General features: G+C 41.0%; 1 protein-coding gene across 3 annotated transcripts in view; it reads right to left on the minus strand.

Annotated features, from left to right (window-relative positions):
• Positions 1-14204: 14204 nt before the first annotated feature.
• LOC124545070 overlaps positions 14205-20615 on the minus strand; it is an 83155-nt gene continuing 76744 nt past the window's right edge. For all 3 annotated transcript variants that reach the window (XM_047123876.1, XM_047123875.1, XM_047123874.1), the window contains exon 11: positions 14205-14454. The gene's annotated coding sequence lies outside the window, so the exon portion shown is untranslated. The remainder of the gene's footprint in view (positions 14455-20615) is intronic.

Below are 20615 nucleotides of genomic sequence, written 5' to 3' on the forward strand. Positions count from 1 at the left end.
TGTAAAATTAGAGAGATTCGAGCACGCTCAGAGGCTTTCCGGCAGTCGTTCTTCCCGCGAACCATACGCGACTGGAACAGGAAAGGGAGGTAATGACAGTGGCACGTAAAGTGCCCTCCACCACACACCATTGGGTGGCTTGCGGAGTATAAATGTAGATGTAGACATCAGACATATCATAGTCCCTTTCTATGAGTGCAGCCCTGCATAACTGTTCTGTCTACAGGTTTCCTTCCTTCTGGAACAGAAGTTTTCATTTCTTGCGCATTCAAGCTCACTCCCAGTTTATTTATGCTTTTCCACCATCCCTTCTCCCCCACTATAGTATGCTATGCACTCAGATACTGGCAACAAAGTCAATAACCTCAAAATACTTTGTAGTTAACAGCGGCCATAAATTTTCTAATTATCAAAGGCTTTTTAATGAATTGTTGTAATGCTTTAGGGAACTGTTTTATGGGTACTGAACTTCAAACCCTGCAAGTATAAAGAAAATGAAAGAGGGCATGTCCTTAAGCTTCCCTAGTAGTAAAACTGACTGCTACGGTGATTTCACCATTTCCAGTAACAAGATTTTTGAACCGCAATCAGCTAGCTGTGCGGTGGCCAGTTTGCCCTGCTGAGCATGCATTTAAATGGCTGGAAACAACGTTCTTGAATTGGATTCCACATTACTGTAAAACTAGTAGAAAAAAAAGGTACTATTGCAAGGCATGCCTTACGAAAGCACAAAAAATATTAATTCAGCTTTATCTGTATTGTCAATGTCCGCAGCTCGTGGTCTTGCGGTAGTGTTCTCGCTTCCTGCGCACGGGGTCCCGGGCTCAATTCCCGGCAGGGTCAGGGATTTTCTCTGCCTCGTGATGACTGGGTGTTGTGTGTTCTTCATCATCATTGACTCACAAGTCGCCGAAGTGGCGTCAACTAAAAAGGACTTGCAATACGGCGGCCGAGCTGCCCCTCATGGGGCCTCTCGGCCAACAATGCCATATGATCATTTCATTTCATTTCATTTCATTTCGTATTGTCAGTACTTACCTATACTGCAACAAGCAACTGATAATTTGTAATACATATTACTTGGGTGGATAAGTCAAGAGTAGTACTGTCAGAGAAACTATGAATGAACAGTAACCTGAAACGTCCTTTACAAATTAGAATCAGGTTATGTTACATTTCCAGTTTACAAATGTACCGCTGACCTCGGCTGTGCGGGCGCCTAGTTGCGCATGCGCAGTTGCTACAGTGGCAGTAGGGGTGTCATTTCTTTAATACTTGCAGTGCCTCTTAGCAGCTAAAACTTTGACAGTGCATTTCTTTCGTTGTCTTCTTCTTGTGTACAAAATTCAGTGTAGGTTTCAACATATCTTATTGGACCAGTCCCTTGTCAGTCACTTTGTTGATGTATGTTTCTGTTTCAAAGAGAGATGTCCTTTGAGGAATAATGCTCTCTATAACTCAAGTTCAGGAGTAGGTACTGTTAGAGCTCCATAGCATGTTATGTAAATGTTAATCTTCAGAAGGACAAGAGGGGAGAGTAACTGAGGTTATTTAGTAAGAGATATAAGGAGCAAATCACTACATTTAGTACTGCAAGGATCCACTGCTCATAATTCAGTGGTAAGTAAGCCTGATCATAAATAGTTTGTCCAGTCAGTAACTACAAACACCTGATTTACGGACTGGTTGCCACAGTCTGCCCTTTTGTGCAGCCCCGTAACATAAGTGTGTTAGTGTCTCTAAAATGCATAAAGATCTACATTTTGTACAGAGCCTGAATTATTACCCATGAGTTCTGAATAATTTCACGTCGCACTAGATTATGGGATACAACTTACTGAAGAAGTATATCTTTAAATTTTGACTTTGTCAAAGAGTTCAAAGCACGTAGGAACTTCTATCACGAATTTGTGGTTTCTTGGTTCAGGTGTTAAGCTCCATTCCAGGGCTATTCCTATTTGTATTATAGCTTTCTTCTCTATTATGTTGGAGTCTTTGTTTCCTTACAAAGGTTTTCCATTTCCTGTGTTCCTTTCTTTTTGTAGAGATTGCACTATGGGCTGAAATTCAGACATACCACTTCTATTTCTTTGAGGCTTCTGGACAGCAGCTTTTTTACTATAAGTCTGTTTCCTTTGGCTCCATTGTTGATAGTCTCCCAAATTCAATAAAGGCATCTATGAGGGCTATTTTGTAGCTGCAAATGGTATTTGCTACATCAGCACTTTGACTGTATATTGTGCTATGTACAACCACACAAAAAATGTACTTCAGAGTTGAAGCAAACAATCTAGGAGCTGCACTGGTTCTAATTTCTTCCTTGCTTCATCATAAGATATTTATTTAGTGGTGTTCAACAACTGAACTTTATTTTCCAAGGCAAACTTCAGATTGTCATTGCTTCACCCTGGGTAGTTTCTAGACTAAATAAACTAAAGATGAGGAACACAGCATTCGTGAACTGTGTGCAGCTGGTCCACTTTCCAATTCATTGCTTTGCCTGATGCACAATTCTATTGTGTCAACAATTTTGACAGTTATAACACTACTTGGGATACAGAATATAGGGTCTTATCTTAACATCGATGCAGCCCACTCTGAAATGATTAGGTACCGTTAGAATGTCAAAAATTAGAATGATATTGCTTTTCTGAATAACTGGTTTACTATTTTCATCATGTTGCATACCTCTGAAACAATAACTTTCTAATTCACATGAACACCAGATCTTTGCACATTACAACACCCTGAAAAAGCTAACAGTGTTGTGTAGCTCTGCTATGAGAGGGTGTTATACTAATGTTTTTCGGAAGGCCGGCAGCTTGGCAAGGCATATTCAACTCCAACTACAAGAATCCCATTTAACATTCTCTCGCCAGATAACTAACTTCTAGCAAGCCTCTTTGAATGTAAATGGGTGTTCGTTTTTTTCCAAATGAAGCTTTATCTCTGTTCACAATCAAAAATTCATTTGGAGACTTAGTTGCCTCCATTGGGAATTGAAAGATTAATTGAGGTCACCTCTGGAAACTATTTTATATATAAACAAGACTCCATGTTTCAATAACATTTGCAATTACAGACTCTTGTGTCAACTGTACTTTTAGTCATCTGATAAAGCAGAAGGCTTAAAAGCATTCTTTGGATCAAGTGTAATGTGCACTGGGTAACACTGATATATCATTTTCTCCAAGAAAAGCTGGATGGTGTTTGCTTTGTACAAGATATTTATTGGAACAATTGAAGTATGTTAGTATGGCGAGCTGGTAAAGCACATTTAACACAAGCAGACTGACCTTTCCATATCACTGTAGTATGCCCTAATTATTGGGACCTGAAGAAGTAGGGACACAAAAATTAATTGAAGTGTACACACAATATAGGTACATCAAAAGAATAACAGAACCAGTGCCCACTCCTATCAAAAAGTAACAGGAACTTTTGTTTTTCTTAAAGAATTTTTATTTATTCATCAACATTAACTTTGCCCTCTTCAAAGTAACCCCCCTCAGACAGAACACTCTTGTGTCAGTGCTTTTTCCAATCTTGGGTGCACTTCTGAACTTACTTTTCATTGTGGTCTTCAGTTCCTTCAGCAATTCTTTTTTATCTCATCAATGGTGGCAAAATTACTTCCTTTTATTGTTATCTTTAGCCTCGTGAACAGAAAGAATTCACAGGAGACCATGTTCAGCAAATACAGAGGCTGAGGCAACATAATGGATTTGTTTTTTGAGAAAAAGAAAATCACAAACAAGCATTGAGGTGTGAGCAGTATCGTGATGCAATTACCATGAGCGGTTTTGCTGCAATTCTGGCCATTTTCTTTGGATTGCTTCACACCAATGGTGCGTAACTCCCACGTAGTATTCATTACTGAACATATGATCATAAAGCAGGAACTCATGGTGCATTATCCCATAGTAATCAAAGAAAATAGTGAGAAGAAGCTTCACGTGATCAAACTTGAATTTTTTTTTTCAGTGTTGGCCCTTCAAATAGTTTCCGTTGGGATGACTGGGCCTTGGTTTCAACATTATAGTTGTATATAAATGTTTTGTCACCTGTTATAATCTCCTTTAGAAGTTATGGCCTCTGTCAACTTCAACTTCATACAGCACTTCCAGAGCGATGGCTACACAATGTCGTTTTTGATCAAAATTCGACAGTTTCAGAACAAACTATGCTACTACACATTTCATGCACCAAATGTGTAAATAAAATTGCTTGGCGTGAGCCAAAGGATATGCTGATGTCAGGAGCAATCTCTACATGTACAGGGTGATAATCGCCTTCTGTGTGTTCTCCACCCTCTTTGAAACATTTATACCACTCATAAACTCTTGTCTTACTCATAGCAGATTCACCAAAAGCCACAGTTAACAACTTGAAGGCAGTGCTGTACTTTATTCCATTTTTCAAGCAAAATTTAATGTAAATTCTTTGATCCATTTTTTTGAAAAGTAAAAATTCTCAAGCACTTGAAAACACATGCAACCTTTCCAACTCTCAACAATAAACTAAATATTAAGACAACTGAAAGTGCAAACTTACATCAGGAACATGTAAGCCAATCAGATAAAAAAATGAAAAACAGATGTATAATGCCAGCAAAATTAAAAAATTCCTGTTACTTTTTGATGACACCTCATAGAGTGGAGTGGGTGAGAGAAGAAGGGATATGGGAAGAGAGGGATGACTGGAGGTAAAGGTGGCTGATGGCTGGGAGGGAGAGGCAGCAAGCACATGAATATGAATGTGGCTCACTCCAATGCCGGTAGAGACAGTTACATGTAGTGCACAATAACACACAGGAATAGACTGAGAGGGAGAGATACAACAGATGAAGAGGAAGACAGCATTGAGGGGGAGAGGGGGGGGAGTAGAAACAAGTGAACTAAGGGCCATTAAGTCAAGGGTGCATATGGTGTGGGATAAGGGTTAGTGGAGGTTAAAACCAAGAGATTTGCAGGATCGAAGTATGTTTTGTAATGACAATTCACTTCTAAGTAGCTCACAGAAGTTGGCTTGAGAAGGGATTAAGAAGACAGGTTCTGAAGCAGCTGTTAAAGTCAAACACAGTGAGCTTCGAACTGTACTCTTGGACACGGTTCAGGTGTTCCCATTTATTCAAGCGGACAGTCATCATTATCACATATTTTTCCTCCCTGGGAAAGTTAAAAATGAACATTACCATGATGGTTCCTGCTCTACACCACTTTGAGGGCTACATACACAATGTACATGTTCAGATGAGTGTACTTCTGGCATGGTAACGAAAGTACATGTACAGTTTGAGACAACTCTCCACCAAGACATCTTGCCATTTTCATGTTCCATTCTTTGCTGCCCTAATACTGGGTTAGGATTATGTACTTCTAAGCAACATTGGATTTACATTTGTATACTCTTATATTAATAAAGTGATGTGTGTTGAATGTGGCAGAGTTAATTTCAATTTGCATTGAACTGAATACAATAGTAATCAGTAATCTGGTAACCTGTTGATATAAGATAATGTGTGTGTGTGTGTGTGTGTGTGTGTGTGTGTGTGTGTGGTTTATAGGCACTCAATGCCAAGTAGGAACAAGTGAGGTCAAAATGATGTAAATAAGGAAGAGCAAGTCTCACACGAAGATATACACTCTCTCCCAAGCTCACTCATTGTCATCCACAGCCTCACAGTAGCTAAGATCCTTTAAGATAGCATAAAAATGGACAGATGCCCAAAAACTGCCAATTAAAGGATGATGGATGGATGGATGGAGAGGTGTGTATGGGCGCACAATGGCAAGGTCTTCAGTGCCTGCTCAAAAACAGATTGAGGTGGGTGTTAAGAAAATATCTAGAACAGGAAGGGAAAACAGAACATAAAACACAGCTAACAAATGGTGAAAAACTATGTGTGTACCCACACCAAAGCATGGGACGAAGCATGGAGTCGGCAGTAAAGTGGTAGAAGGAGCTAAAATAATACAGCAGATAGAAGTGGCTGGCTGACAGCAAGGAAAAAAAGGGAGGAGCCTGCCACTCTGCAATACACTAAAACCTCTAGCCTAAAAGTTTAGGCCAGAGTCCAGACACATCACAAAACTTTAAAATCCTACTTACACTCATCTCACCATCAGCAGATCCTTACAAATTTTTGCTTCTGCCCTTGCATCACAGTATAAAATGTACTCCGTTAAAATGTGGTGGACAGAGATGTGCACACCACAAGCATCCCAAAATGGGGGATCCTTCCACCATAATAGAAAGTTACGTGTGAGAGGACAGTGCCCAATCTGAAGACGGATGGGGTCACTTCATTCCGCCTGAGTAACCAGCAGCAGGAACACCACGGCCAAGTGGTTGACTTCACCAACTGCAGCTTATTGGCTGTCACCACTAGCCATTCTTCCTCCCACAACTGCATGTACTTCCTGTGGAGTGCAGAAACAACAGCCTGCAAAGGAACAGAACTCTGTGCCACATCCTGCTCTCTGCAGGCCTCCTTGGCAGCTCGATCGACCTGTTCATTGCCCCATATTCCGACATGACCTGGCACCCAGCAGAATGACACCTGCTTACCCCGCCACTGGAGCAAGTACAGTTGGTCATATATCAGCTGGACAAACTCCTCAGATGGATACATTTTCTGCAATGATTGTAAGGCACTAAGGGAATCGGGGCAGATGAGAAACCAATTGCCCCGAAAACGAAGCATCTGGCCCAGTGCCTTCAGGATTGTGTGGAGCTCCGCTGCGAAAATGGTATATTCATCAGGCAGGGGAATCTTGGTGACATGGTAGGGAACACTACAGAACAGCCAAGGGAATTCCCTTGTTTGGAGCCATCAGTGTAAATGACAGTAAAACTGTGATGCAACTTTTTAAAAAAAAAAGAGAGAGAGAGAGAGAGAGAGAGAGAGAGAGAGAGACTGGAATGTAAAATCTGGCATGCTATATTTCTTAAAATTAGTCAAATCTAAAATAAGTCTGGGCCTCTGAAGGAGCCAAGGTGGAAATCTGCTCCAACCTTGACGTAAAACATCAAGACAAGCCATAGCCATATCGAAAAGGCAATCCTGTGCACGAATCCCGTAGGGCCTCGTTGCTCATTGCCAGTTATGAGAAAGCCGTGCCAGAGGAAGCTGAGCAAAGGTATGCTATGCAGGTGTGTATGGTGTGGACATAGTTTTATAGGCCTGGCACACCGTAAGCATCTGTCACCGCATATGAAGTGGCGGTTCATCAGCCTCCATACAGAGGCTTGGTATGGGGCTTGTTCTGAATGCCCCAATGGCCAACCTAATCCCTTCATGGTGCACAATGTCCAACATATTTAAATTAGAAGGTCTTGCAGACCCATACACCGTGCACCCATAATCGAGCCAAGATCGCACAAATGCCCTGTAAAACTGGACAAGACAACTCCTGTCTGTTCCCCATGTACTGTGGCTAAGACATTTTAAAATACTTAAAGCTTTAAGTGACCATCATTTCAGGTCTCTAAGATGTGATAACCACGTAAGCTTAGACTCAAAAATGAGATCCATAAATCTCACTTTGTTTGTAAAAGTAAGGAAAGTGTCCCTCATTCTCAACTCAGGAAAGGTTAAAATCAAATGAGAACGGTGAAAAAGAACACACACATGGACTTCTCGGTGGAAAACTTAAAACCACTCTTCTGTGCCCATTCATCCAAACATCCAAGTGTATGTTGCAACTGACACGTTGTCATTGCAAGGCTTGAAGAAGAGCAAAACACAGAGAAATCATCCACAAACAAAGAACTTCATTAGAGCTGGACTGGAAGTCCAAACTACACCTCTCAGCAACCACTCTATGGCGATGGAAACTGTGATCCTGACTGACTGCTGCAGTAACTGTGGCAAAATATGCCACCATAGTCTGGGAAATGTCTTGTGGATCCGTGTGGAAGGTGCCGTTATTCATTACAGCAGCCATGGGGCACCCCCTCCTGTCCCAGAAATTCTCCTGATGGTCTCCCACACAATGGAACTTTTGGTGGAATGATTAATGGTGTTCAGGAACTCTTGCCATGACCTCCTCTTGCTCTCTCAAATAATTCGGCAACATTTTGCCCTCGGCACCCGAAAGGTTGCAAGACTCTCGGCAGTTGGCTGACACTGGAACCTACACAGAGCCGCGCACCTGGTCCTGATTGCAGAGTGGCATTCAACACTCCACCAAGGGACAGGTTGCCTCTTCTGGTGGCCCGTGGACTGTGGAATGGATGCTGCAGTGGCCTGGTGGACCATTGTGGTAATATGATCCACCCATGCTTTGACATTCGCAGTGTTTGAACTGGGCCAACTGGCTATAAAGTTAGAGGCACCAGGGGCTGGCCCAAGTCGGCCATTGTACCCTTGTTGTTCAAGTAGAGGCTACAGGCTCTGAAACACTTGTCGCCTTGCAAGTGCACTGACATCTGCAGGTATTAGTACCAACACTCACCACTTCCATCTGTGTAGAGGCATCCGCTTTTGGATTAGGCTTCTGGACCATTGACGAAAAAGGCGTAGCAAATGTGGAAGACTGCATAGACTTGTAGATCCTTTTGGCCTCACCATAGGGGATATGCTTGGCTGTTTTTATTCCCTGGACTTTGTGTTCCTCTAAACAGAGTCTGCAGCCCCTACTCCAAACAGGGTGGTTTCCAGAGCAATTGATACATTTGGCTGAAGACAAGCAACCAACTCCTTCATGAGCGGCCTTACCAGTTGCCCCAAGTCACTTTGCCTTTATACCCTAAGATGGTAAGCCCAAAATGCTGGCATTTAAAACAGCACATTGGGGTTGGGAAATAAGGCCTCACACTAAAGCGAAGGAAGCCAGCCTTTACATGCTCAGAAAGTTTCATGTACTGACAGTCAGAATAAAGGAGTTGGATTTGATAAGAGTGCCATCAACCCTCTTCATGATATGCTGCACATCAACTATACCTTCCACAGCCCACTCACATTGCAGTCCCTCCTTGGGAATGTCAGCCAGATCCCTGCATGTCACACTTCCTTTGCTATAATTCAAGGTGCTATGCAGTTCAGTGTCTATGGCATATTCCCTAAGACATTTAGCAGTTTGAAGGTTAGCTGCCTACTGGGAAGTGGAAGTTTCCATTAGCAAGGTCCCATTGCACAAGCGCTTTACTGATTTTAAGGAGCCACAAATTCCCTCCAAACTCTTTTTTATATAGAAGGGTGAAACATTCTCAAAACCACCCTCCTTCCGTTTCACTGTGAGAAACACATTCTGAGGACCAGAATGCATTCTGTCACTAGAGCCTGGACTTGTCAAAGAAGTGCTGGTGTCAGGGGGACTGACCACACGAACCTGGTTGATAGGCTGGGTATTGGAACCTTCCAGCGGCACACCCTTTCCACTGCAAGGAGGAAAAGAAGATTTTGGAGGATCCATTTCTGTCTCACAAGCAGCTAGGGAAGTAAGGGTCCACTCAGACAGAGCCCTGCATGGCTGAGTAGGCCTTATACAACTGAGGTGTGGCAGGTTCCTCAGAGGTTGCCTGCTAATGATCGTTCCACCTCAGCAGTCATCCATCTCCTCAGCACGCAGCACACCTTAAGTTTGAGTTGTTGTTGTTGTTGTTGTTGTTGGTGGTGGTGGTGGTGGTTTTTTTTTTTTTTTTTTTTTTTTTTTTTTAAGGTTTATTCCATCCTCGCGATCCGGGCGGTCAAGCCAAGATCCCCATTCCCTGAGACACACAATGTTCCACCACCATGCTGCACAGTGGTTGCTGTAACATGGCCAGAGTTTACGGTGACAGGAGACTGGCAGTGCCTACCAGTCCCCAGCTCAGGAACCCTGGGGTCGCCAAGCCAACGAACCCTGAGTCCCAAAGGGTGGCAATTACAGGAGGAAAGCTAAAATAATTACACATGGAAATGTGACTGGCTGATCACTGACAACTCGATAACACAATAAAAACATCTCCTTCAAATTTTAGGGAACAAGTCGAATATTCCATAAAACCTTAAAATATGTACCACGTCTGTGTGATTATCAGTCAAAATAGAAGACAAAGCTGTCGTCAAATGAGCTACTGCCCTCTGGTATGAATATAAAACACGGTCTACTGAAGTGTGGCACACTATGATATGTACACCAAAAGCACCACACACTGGAAAGTCCTTTTGCTGGAGCAGGCAGCCATGCATCAGAGGGGCGTGTCGTATGCGAAGACTAGTAAAAAGGACCTCATCCCATCTGCATGGTTGGAAGGATGAGTGCCATGGCCGAAAAGTAGGCTTTACCACATGCACCTTATTTTCTGTCACTTCCAGCCACTCTTCTTCCCATCAGCGTGCAACTCTGTCCCTCAGCAGTGGGGTGATAGCATCCAGACCGATGGCACACTGAACTACACGAGGATAGTGACATGCCTCCTTGGCCACTACAGCTGCTGTTTCATTTCCCACAATAGCCACATGCCCTGGCACACAGCAGAAAGACATCATTTCCCTAGCCTTTGAAAGTGGAAAAGGATGTTCCGCATATCCGGACTACTTTACCTGCTGCCTGCACTTACCCACACCAAGTGATTCCAGCACTCACTTCACACAGATCCAAAGCAGGCTTATACCTCGTGGACAATTGGAGAAAAGGTATTCCATAGCTGGATGAGCAACAGTATGGTATGCTGGTAAATTGGGAGCAGTGACGGGCTTATACACTTGATGCACTGTAACGAATTGCTGCCCAGATTGTGAGCAGCAGTTCTCTAGCCTCAGCACAGATTGTGGATGGGACTAGTCTTGCAAGCATCCATGATCAATCTGAGTCCCTCACGGTGGATAGCATCTATGATCTTCAGGTAAGAAGGTCTCACTGCAGCAATACTGTAGCCACAATCACACAAAAACCCTATAAAATGGAGCAAACACACACTAACTGCTCCCCAAGATGTGTGGCTAACACACTTTAAGATATTAAGCATATCCTGTGTCCTTGCCTTCAGGTCCTTTGGTGTGGAGCCATGACAGTTTTGAACCAAAAATGAGGCCCAGAAATCTTACAGAGTTTTTAAAATTTAGAAAGGGATCCCTCATATGCAAGCCGGGTAAATTAAAAATATGACATGTACAATTTACAATTAACACATGGACACACACTTATCTGTAAAAAATTGAAACCCCCATCTCTGCAGACCACTCCTCCAGTCTCTTCACTGTAAGTTGTCACTGAGGCAGTGCTGGAGGGGGGGGGGACTCCTAAATCGTCCACAAATAAGGAGCATTACACAGGACTCCTTACCACAGGTGTTATACTATTAATAGATGTAGTTCAGAGGGTGACAATTAAAACACTTCATGGAGAACATCATTCTCTTGCTGAAAACTTACAGCATGTCACTAAATTTGTATCTAAAGAAGTTTGTACATAAGAAGGATTAAATGTAGATAGAGAGATGGTCACGAAAGCCCCACTGACAGAGCTGTCGTACAATAATATGCCTACAAGTGGTGTCATATGCCTCACTGGTGTCAAAGAATGTCCTTATTGAGGTCCTTCGTAGCACTGGACTAACAAAACGTTGCGCCTCACGAACAATCTGTCACCCACTTTACTTTATAAATAAATTCTGGTTGCCGTTCTTCCATTTAATCATTTTTCTGATCCTGCAATGCAGCATCGTGGAGCAGTGTTGTTCGACTTCTTCAATCTGTTGCAATGTGTGGATGCCAGAAGAGAGCTTTAATCTGTTAAAGCTGCCAAATGATGCATATGATTTAGTGTCAACTCTTCTGTATTTTATATAGAATATTATTCTTGTACAGGTTTGTTTACAATAGCATGTATACAGATCTATCTAACTTCGTAGCTCAATGACAGACTACAACACGTATATATATATATGGCTTGCTATAACATCAGCTGTCAAGTTCATTAAATCAATGAATCACATTTTTATGTAACCAACTTTCAACTATTTTTTAATTGTTTACATTCTTGCATATGCTGCTTTGCTCCTTGGCCTCCAAGCACAGTCAAGCCCTGACACCCACAGAACAAACTCTTTGCTACAGCTGGTGGAGGAGTTTATTAGCTGTCATGCCTTGGCACATCTCTGAAACCCACACTGACAGTGGTTGAGGAACTGCCTGGTCACTAATATCCAAACCAAATGATGGTTGATCGTTTGCTCTGAGGTCTTTATTACATAGCCCATTAAGGCAACACTCCAGTAACTATTGGCACACGTTTAGTCCTTTCATAGCTCAGGGACAGCTATCAAAATTGCACCTCTGCATGAGTTAGGAAATTATCCTGTCTGCCATACAGAATTAAAATGTTGTAAGAGGATGTCCTCTGACACTGTTTGCAAGTTTTGCAGCATGATGTATCAGATCTGGCAACAATGAGATGAAGTATTGTGAACCTCAGACAGTGCCGAATCCAGCTCCCAAATGGAGAAAGAACAGTTGAAGGATTCATTGGGCCGAAGTTCAAAACATCCCTCTCCACGGTGGCACAGCAGTGGCGGAATGTTAGATCCTTGTTGGCACTGGCAGTAGTCATCACGAAATGCTCTACTATTGTCTGGGCGATGCTGTATTCCATCATCTCTGGAACCAAAGTGTTAGAACCATAAGGTAGAATGAGGTGTACATGGTCTTGATGATTTACAAACTGTCTCTTCTGTAGTTAGCATTTCCCATCTGGTTTGTTTCCAATAAAGCGCTTTGTGGGAATGATGGCAGCAATAGTGATAGTGGTAGCAACAGTGTTGATCTGTTTACCTGGCCCTGTCTTTTGAGGTACTAGAAGTTTCCCAATATCAACAACCATGGCCTTTTCTAATTTTCCAGGGGTTGGTGGGAGGGGGCTATGGCTTCAGAATAACAGCATATTCCCAACTGCTCTGACAAACACATGTGTGCCTTGTATGCTTTGAAAGTGTTGTTGTACTACTGAATGTAAGGATTAAAGAATCCAATTCAACCAGTTCAACATTACCCTTTTCATTATATTTTGTGTGTCCACAACACCTTCATAAGCCTTTTCATCTGCCATTTCCTCTTCGGCAATATCTGCACTGTTTCTGCATGACACAACACCTTCGTGTAGTTCAAAGGATTGTGTGGTCCTTTTCTGATTGCATATTCCCAGAACAATTTAGCTTTCTGAAAGTTTGTTACTTGTTGTGAACTATAAGTTTCAACCAACAGGGTCCCATTCCATAATCAACTCACAGATTTTAAAATGCCAATAATTAATTTTAAAGTGGCTGCAATGCCCTCTGAACTCTTTTGTACGTAGAAAGGTGAAACTTACTCAAAACTGCCATCTTTTCTTTTAGATATTAAAAACGCATTTTGTCTAGCAGTATGGGTTCTGTTAATACAAACGTAAATATTTGAATTACATCCCATGGCGGGAGGACTGATGACATGAGCCCTCTTCTTAGGTTGGTTGTTGATACCCAGCAATGGTTCACCCATTTCACTGGGAGTTTGAAAGAAGAAGTCCGAGGATTCCATCTCAGTCCCACAAGCAGCTAGGTAAATAACACACCACCCAGACCCCTGCACACTTGGACAAGCCTTATACAACTGAGGTGTGGCTGATCTCCAGAGGTTGCCCGCTAATGGCTGTCGCACCTCAAAGCCAGGTCTCTCACAACTGTGCAGCACACCTAAAGATTGAGGCATTTTTATAGAGGTTTCTACCATCCTCATGACCCAGTCAGTTAAGGCAAGATCCCCGATTCTGTGTGTTCACATAACATTCCACCACAGTGGTCACTGAAGCATACACAAAGCTAATGGTTACAGAGGACTAGTGGCACTCACCAGTCCCTAGCTCTTGAAACTAACTTCGCCAATCTTGTATCCAGCAAATGAAAGCTGAGCTCTCTGAGGTGCCTACCATTTAGAACAACCTGGGGGAGGAGGGGCACTTGGCTTTATCAAAAATACCACGGACACGGTGAGCACTACCACCTCCCCCCATCCACCACCACCATCCTGCTATAAAGTAAAAACTTACCTCAATCTGGAGGCTGAGTTTGGGTGCAAAGTACGTAACAACACCATAGCTAATGCTTTTCAAGATTCTGTGATACATGCTCACAAACTGATTTCAGTGGTGGTTATTTCCACAATTTAAAAATATAGCCATGTCACTTATCCAAACTGCCATCAGGGGAAAAATAAGATATGGAAGAAACAAAGAATAAATGTCTTCCAGTAACATGATTCTTTAATCCATAAAGTCATATAAAATATTGTAGAGTCATGTAATAACATAATAGTCATAATGAGTGATGATATAACAAATGAATATGGCTGTACAAAACATTTTTGTTGACGTTCTCCAAGCTAACATAAACAAATAGCCTTCTTTATAGCAGAACACAGCTTAGCTGAGCATTAATTTGTTTCCATGTTGGAAGCCCAGAATGACAGTTAACATACGAGTTGGTAGGTATGTCCTGAAATAAGATGCAAAAAATATGTAAACTTTTCACTTTTTCTTCATTTTTGTGCAACTATTATTAATACTGAAGCTATTAAAAATGAACTAAGTAGTTTAGTTAATTTTATATGCATACTACTAATAGAAATAATAAAAATGCACGTCGAAGAGAAGCATATGTTGTGCACTCCATGTTGGAATACAATCACAACACACAGTCCTGATGAGAAACTATCATGGTCATAAGAGATGGTACTGAGAGTGTTTTGACCTCACCAAAGAAATAACCCCAGCCTCCATCTAATGTGATTTACAGAAATGACAGAAAATGTGTATCATAATTTCTAGATACACACTGGAACTACATTCCTGAATAAGACCTCAGCCTATTAATCATTGCATTATCTCACTCATTCTCTTAAGTACAGTCAGCAATATGTAATGATAGTTTGTCCACCCTGTAGTCTACTCTTATTGATATGAAGTTAAATTGTTCTGCCATTCACTGAAACATTTAGTTTCACGTCTGTGATATCTGCTCACCAACACAAAAATGTCAACCACTATTATACAATTAAAAAGTGCAGTGGTGCTGCAAGCCAAATCAGAATTAAAATTCAGATCCATGCCTTGCAAGATACTGTCATTCTATCTGAACCATCCAAGCTTCAGTCTGCCATTGTAACTCCTGCAGTTCCCAGCATGGTTTACATCTGCATATTGTGCAATAATATATGCAGATGTGATCGTAATATCATAGATCCATTTTCCACAGATGTTTCTCATGATACCCAATAATTACTGAATTCTCATATTACAAGAGTTACACAAATCTATTTAAAATTTACACAGCTACATGCTGCTGAAAGAATGCTGAACTTTGTAATATGTGACAAAGGAAACTCCAGGATGGAAAATAATATTTACATTGGGATGGATCAGAACTTATCAGATAGAAGAAATAAAAAATAGTTGACAGGCATGTAGAAAAGATGGAAAATTTCAAAGCTTTCAAACAAAGCTGTCTTTCAGTGCTTTCAACTCAGTGCTTGAAAGAAACTCTTAGTTCCACTGTACTATGACAGTATAGCTGAATCCAATTCACAGTTTCCCCCTTCCCTAAATTAAGTCTCACGCAAACCTCAAACATACAGTTTACAGAAAGTAATTGTCTCTTTCCAGTACTGGGCATGAAAATTATAGAACCAAACCGTGCAATTGCCTATAAGGCCTTTAGCAAACAGATGAACACTCTAACAGCATGCAAAGTTAGTCTAGAATCCACATGTAATTCAATTTCACACACTGGTCTTGGGAGCACATTATATCAGTATATTCACAGTACTGAAAAGAACCTAAATATTCCTTTGGAGACAGATATATTTAAAAAGAATGTATAATATTTAATAGTTATAATTTTAGAAATGCGGCATTAGTATTTCAAGAAGTCATCCTTGGTTTAATTTAATTAATTTATAATTTTTTATTTCACCTAAGGCCCTCTTTTCCATCAGACCAGGAATAACACTATCAACATATACCAACATGCATCCAATAACACTGGCATTAATAATAATAATAAAGATAATAAAGGACATTAAGAAGAACAATAATATTCCTTACCTAAGAATGTCTGGAGTTGTGTTTAGTATTATCAGAAACAAAAGGAATAACAGGACTCTGATGACTGTTTTTGGCGGGGATGAGGATGGGAGGGGAGGGGAGGGACTGTTAATGAGAGTGAGGTATGGACAAGTAAACGGGACACATAGCTCTTGTGATGGAAGACAAACCATTAGATGTCTTTTGAAGTTTGAAATAAATTTAATTTCTTTGATGTTTTGAGGAAGGTCATCCCAAAGTCAGGTTCCTGATACAGAAAAGGATTTTGAGAAACTGTTTGAGTTATGTAATGGAACAGAGTATTTTACTTTGTTGACAAGTATTTATGTTGTGTTGTGGTGTAAGAGCTGGAGAGAAATAAGATGTACTGCAACGATTGAGCAGACAATAGAGGAAACACAGGGTATGGTAGTCTCTACACCTATCATAGACGTGTGACATAGTTGAAATAGCAAATGTCACTAATATATTATATAAAAGTACTCAACGTCAGTTCAAGCCGATGCGAGTTCTCAAACGAAAGTCTTTGCAGAATACGATCACCATAACCTCATCAAAAAAACAGAACCGAATCAACTCAACATCCAACTTGGAAACTAATCTTGCACCATGCATTCCTATATCAGTCTTCTCTTGTAGGCAAGGTCTAGTTCTGTCAAAGTAGGTACATGGGGCTAGATAAAAAGCTCTTGGTCTGGCAGCATAAGATTGTGTTTTTAGATGAAAATGCACTTATTTTTCAACACAGCCCTGTTTCAGTTCAATTAACTTTGTCCAATACTCTTCCAGTGAGTAGATTCTATCAACGAAGTGCAGTTCTGGACAGTCTGCAAAATATTCAGATACCTCTGCACTGACATGCCTTCTTAACTGGCCTCAGAACATTTCATTCGTTAGGTAATGGAATGAGCAGAAATAAGACAAAAGTCAGACAACCTTAATCCTATGAAAAGGATAGACATTACAGTCTGTACTTCAAATACCTCAGTTTTCCCACTGTCAAAAAACCTCATGAAATAAGATTTCTTTTTTGTTTCAGAAAGCTTAAATAGTAGTAATTCATTATTAATTTATATTTTAATAATAAGTACAGTTGCATCCCAGAAAATAGTGGACACAACTTGCTGTGATAGATCATTTGGAATGAACATGGTCAATTTGGCACCTACCAGACAACTGTGCAACTGAAGGCAATCTCTCACAAGGAGCGTCATCCCACTGCACAAGAACGTAACTACCTCAATAGACTGTATTTAATCCTTTCACTTCTGTGCTTCTTGTGTGAAACTTTCTTTTAAATTCATGTTATTATAGAATTAAGTGACTCCTTTGACATTTCAAGTTGTACGAGATAAATTTCATAACACTCAATAGCATTTTTCTTTTAAGGAGAAAATTTATGCTGGATGTCCTTCGTAAGATTCATCAGGCAATTAATCTGATGTTTTAGCAGATATTTGAAATTTAGTTTCTGCAGTTTGTATATGAAGTCACTACAAACAAAGGAAGAAGAAGGAAGGAAGATTGGGTTGGCCATCTCATCAACATCGAGGTCATTAGAGACGGAGCACACGCTCGGATTGTGTCAAGGGTGGGGTAGGAAATCAGCCATGCCCTTTCAGATGAATCATCCTGCAACTTGCCTCAGTAATTTATGGGAATCACAGAAAACCTAAATCTGGATGGCAGGACATGGGTATGAACCTTCGTCCTCCCAAATGTGAGTTCAGTGTGCCAACCACTGCGCCACCTCGCTCGGTACTCGTCACATGTTCCACATGATACCCAGTGTCAGTGGGCAGCATCAGTTTGTTTCTCATCAAAAACAAAACTGTCCCAAATTAGTGTAGTGTGACAACTGCTTTAACACTGCACATTAAAAAATAACATGAAGAACAACCAATACCTCAGCAGCAAAATATCATGGCAGCAGCAGACAGATGGCATGGGACAAGTCAGCATATATGAGAGGGCAAGTCAATCAAGAAAGTCGTAGCAAATATTTTTTACCAACCTGTTGACGTCCGCTGCTGTTGTTATCAACAGCATTAGAGACTGATCAAGGCACTGCTCAGACAGCGTCATACAGTATTACTTTAAAGACATTTTATGTATTCCTAACTGTATAATACTCAATAGATTTTGATAAGCTTTGGAATTAATGAATCAGTTCCAGTGTCATCATACTATTACCATATCAGAAATTTTCATTTGCCCAGTCTCACTTGCTCAATGTGCTCCATACCAATTGGCAGCCTGTACCATTCTGTATGTCTGTCTGCTACTGGCACATGACAATTTACTGTCCCTGTTAATACAAATCAACAAACCGAATATCACATTAGACTGTTTTGGGAACAGTTTATCAAACAGACATACACTATATGATCAAAAGTATCTGGACACCCCCAACAACATACGTTTTTCATATTAGGTGCATTGTGCTGCCACCTACTGCCATATCAGCGATCTCCTGTTGATTGACAGAGACCACCAACAGTTGAAGAGGGTCGTAATGTGTAATAGACAGACATCTATCCAAACCATCGCACAGGAATTACAAACTGCATCAGGATCCACTGCAAATACTATGACAGTTAGGAGGGAGGTGAGAAAACTTGGATTTTGTGGTTGAGCGGCTGCTTATAAGCCACACATCATGCCAGTAAATGCCAAATGATGCCTCGCTTGGTGTAAGGAGTGTAAACATTGGACAGTGGAAAAACGTTATGTGGAGTGACGAATCAAGGTACACAATGGAAGGGTAGGGGTGTGGTGAATCCCCTATGAACGTCATCTGCCAGCGTGTGTAGTGCCAACAGTAAAATTTGGAGGCGGTGGTGTTATGGTGTAGTCATATTTTTCACGGAGGGCGCTTGCAACCCTTGTTGTTTTGTGTGGCACTATCACAGCACAGGCCTACATTGATGTTTTAAGCACCTTCTTGCTTCCCACTTTTGAAGAGCAATTTGGGGATGGCGATTGTATCTTTCAACACGATCGAGTACCTGTTCATAATGCACAGCCTGTGGCGGAATGATTATATGATAATAACATCCCTGTAATGGACTGGCCTGCGCAGAATCCTGACCTGAATCCTATAGAACAACTTTGGGATGTTTTGGAACACCAACTTTGTGCTCGGCCTCATGGACCAACATCGATACTTCCCCTTAGTGCAGCACTCCATGAAGAATGGGCTGCCATTCCCCAAGAAACCTTCCAGCACCTGACTGAATGTATGCCTGCAAGAGTAGAAGCTGTTATCAAGGCTAAGGGTGGTCCAACACGATATAGAAATTCCAGCATAACCAATGGAGGGCGTCGCAAACTTTTAAGTCATTTTTCAGCCAGGTGTCCGGATACTTTTGATCACATAGTGTATGAAATTTAACAAAGAGAAATGATGTTTTCCTGTAACACTGTACCTCACCTTAAAAACATAAAACGTAAAGTGCCCTCCGCCACACACCGTTGGGTGGCTTGCGGAGTATCAATGTAGATGTAGACATTTGGACTGAGCTCATCCACATACCAGAAAAATTAAATTGTAAATATCTGCCAGAGAAACATGACTGAGCCACATTTGGACACGACTTTTTCCCGAAACTAGTTCAATAGAAAATCACATTTTTAAAAATCAAAATGAAATTGTTAACCAATCTTCCTTCTGGAAATGTTTAACGTTCTTCACTTTGTTCAACAGTAAGGATTACAGTTAATATGTTGTTTTCTTTAGCAGTATGTTAGTGAGATCTCAGAATCAAGATTTGATCTATCTGTCATTAAGCTTTCTGACACAAAACGTGTCTTTCTGTCATCATATATTATATGGTTATTGCATGCTCTTGCAGCTGAACAAGAAGAATGTTTAGATTTAGATAGCTTGCCAGCAGCAGACATGGTAGTGAAAGGAAATACTGTTTAGACCAATCTGAATAAAGGAAGGGAGTTTCTGAAAATATCAAGGGCTAAACATCTGTGATCCAAATAAAAAATTATGCAAAAGTTCAGTTTCTTAATTAGTCTGTCCAAAAAATTCCAGAACTTTGTCCACCAAATTTTTCTATGCTTATCTTTTATTTATTGTACATGGTCTCCCTTAAAATACTCTCCTGCACAATTGATATACAGCTCCCGTCGTCGTCTCCACTTCCGGAAGCAGTCTTGGTATGCCTCTTGCTGGATTGTGTGAAGTGCTGTCAGTGAATTTTCTTTTATCTTGTATATCATTGCAAATCTTCATCCTTTCAACAGAGTTTTCAATTTTGGAAATCAAAAAATATCTGCAGTGGCCAGGTCTTGAGAGTACGGAGGAAGAGGTAGCACAGTGATTCCATTTTTTGCACAATAGTCGTGCACCAACAGGGATGGATTTTTGGGTGTGTTATCATCATGCAAGAGCCATGAATTGGCTCACCACATTTCAGGCCATTTCCTTACCATGCTTTCTCACAGGCATCGCGACATGTCCTGATAGTACCATTGATTAACAGTTTGTCCCTGTGGTAAGAATTCATGATGAACTAATCCTTCAAAATCAAAGAAAACTAT

This window comes from Schistocerca americana, chromosome 8 (assembly GCF_021461395.2).
Source record: "Schistocerca americana isolate TAMUIC-IGC-003095 chromosome 8, iqSchAmer2.1, whole genome shotgun sequence".
NCBI classification, from domain to species: domain Eukaryota; kingdom Metazoa; phylum Arthropoda; class Insecta; order Orthoptera; family Acrididae; genus Schistocerca; species Schistocerca americana.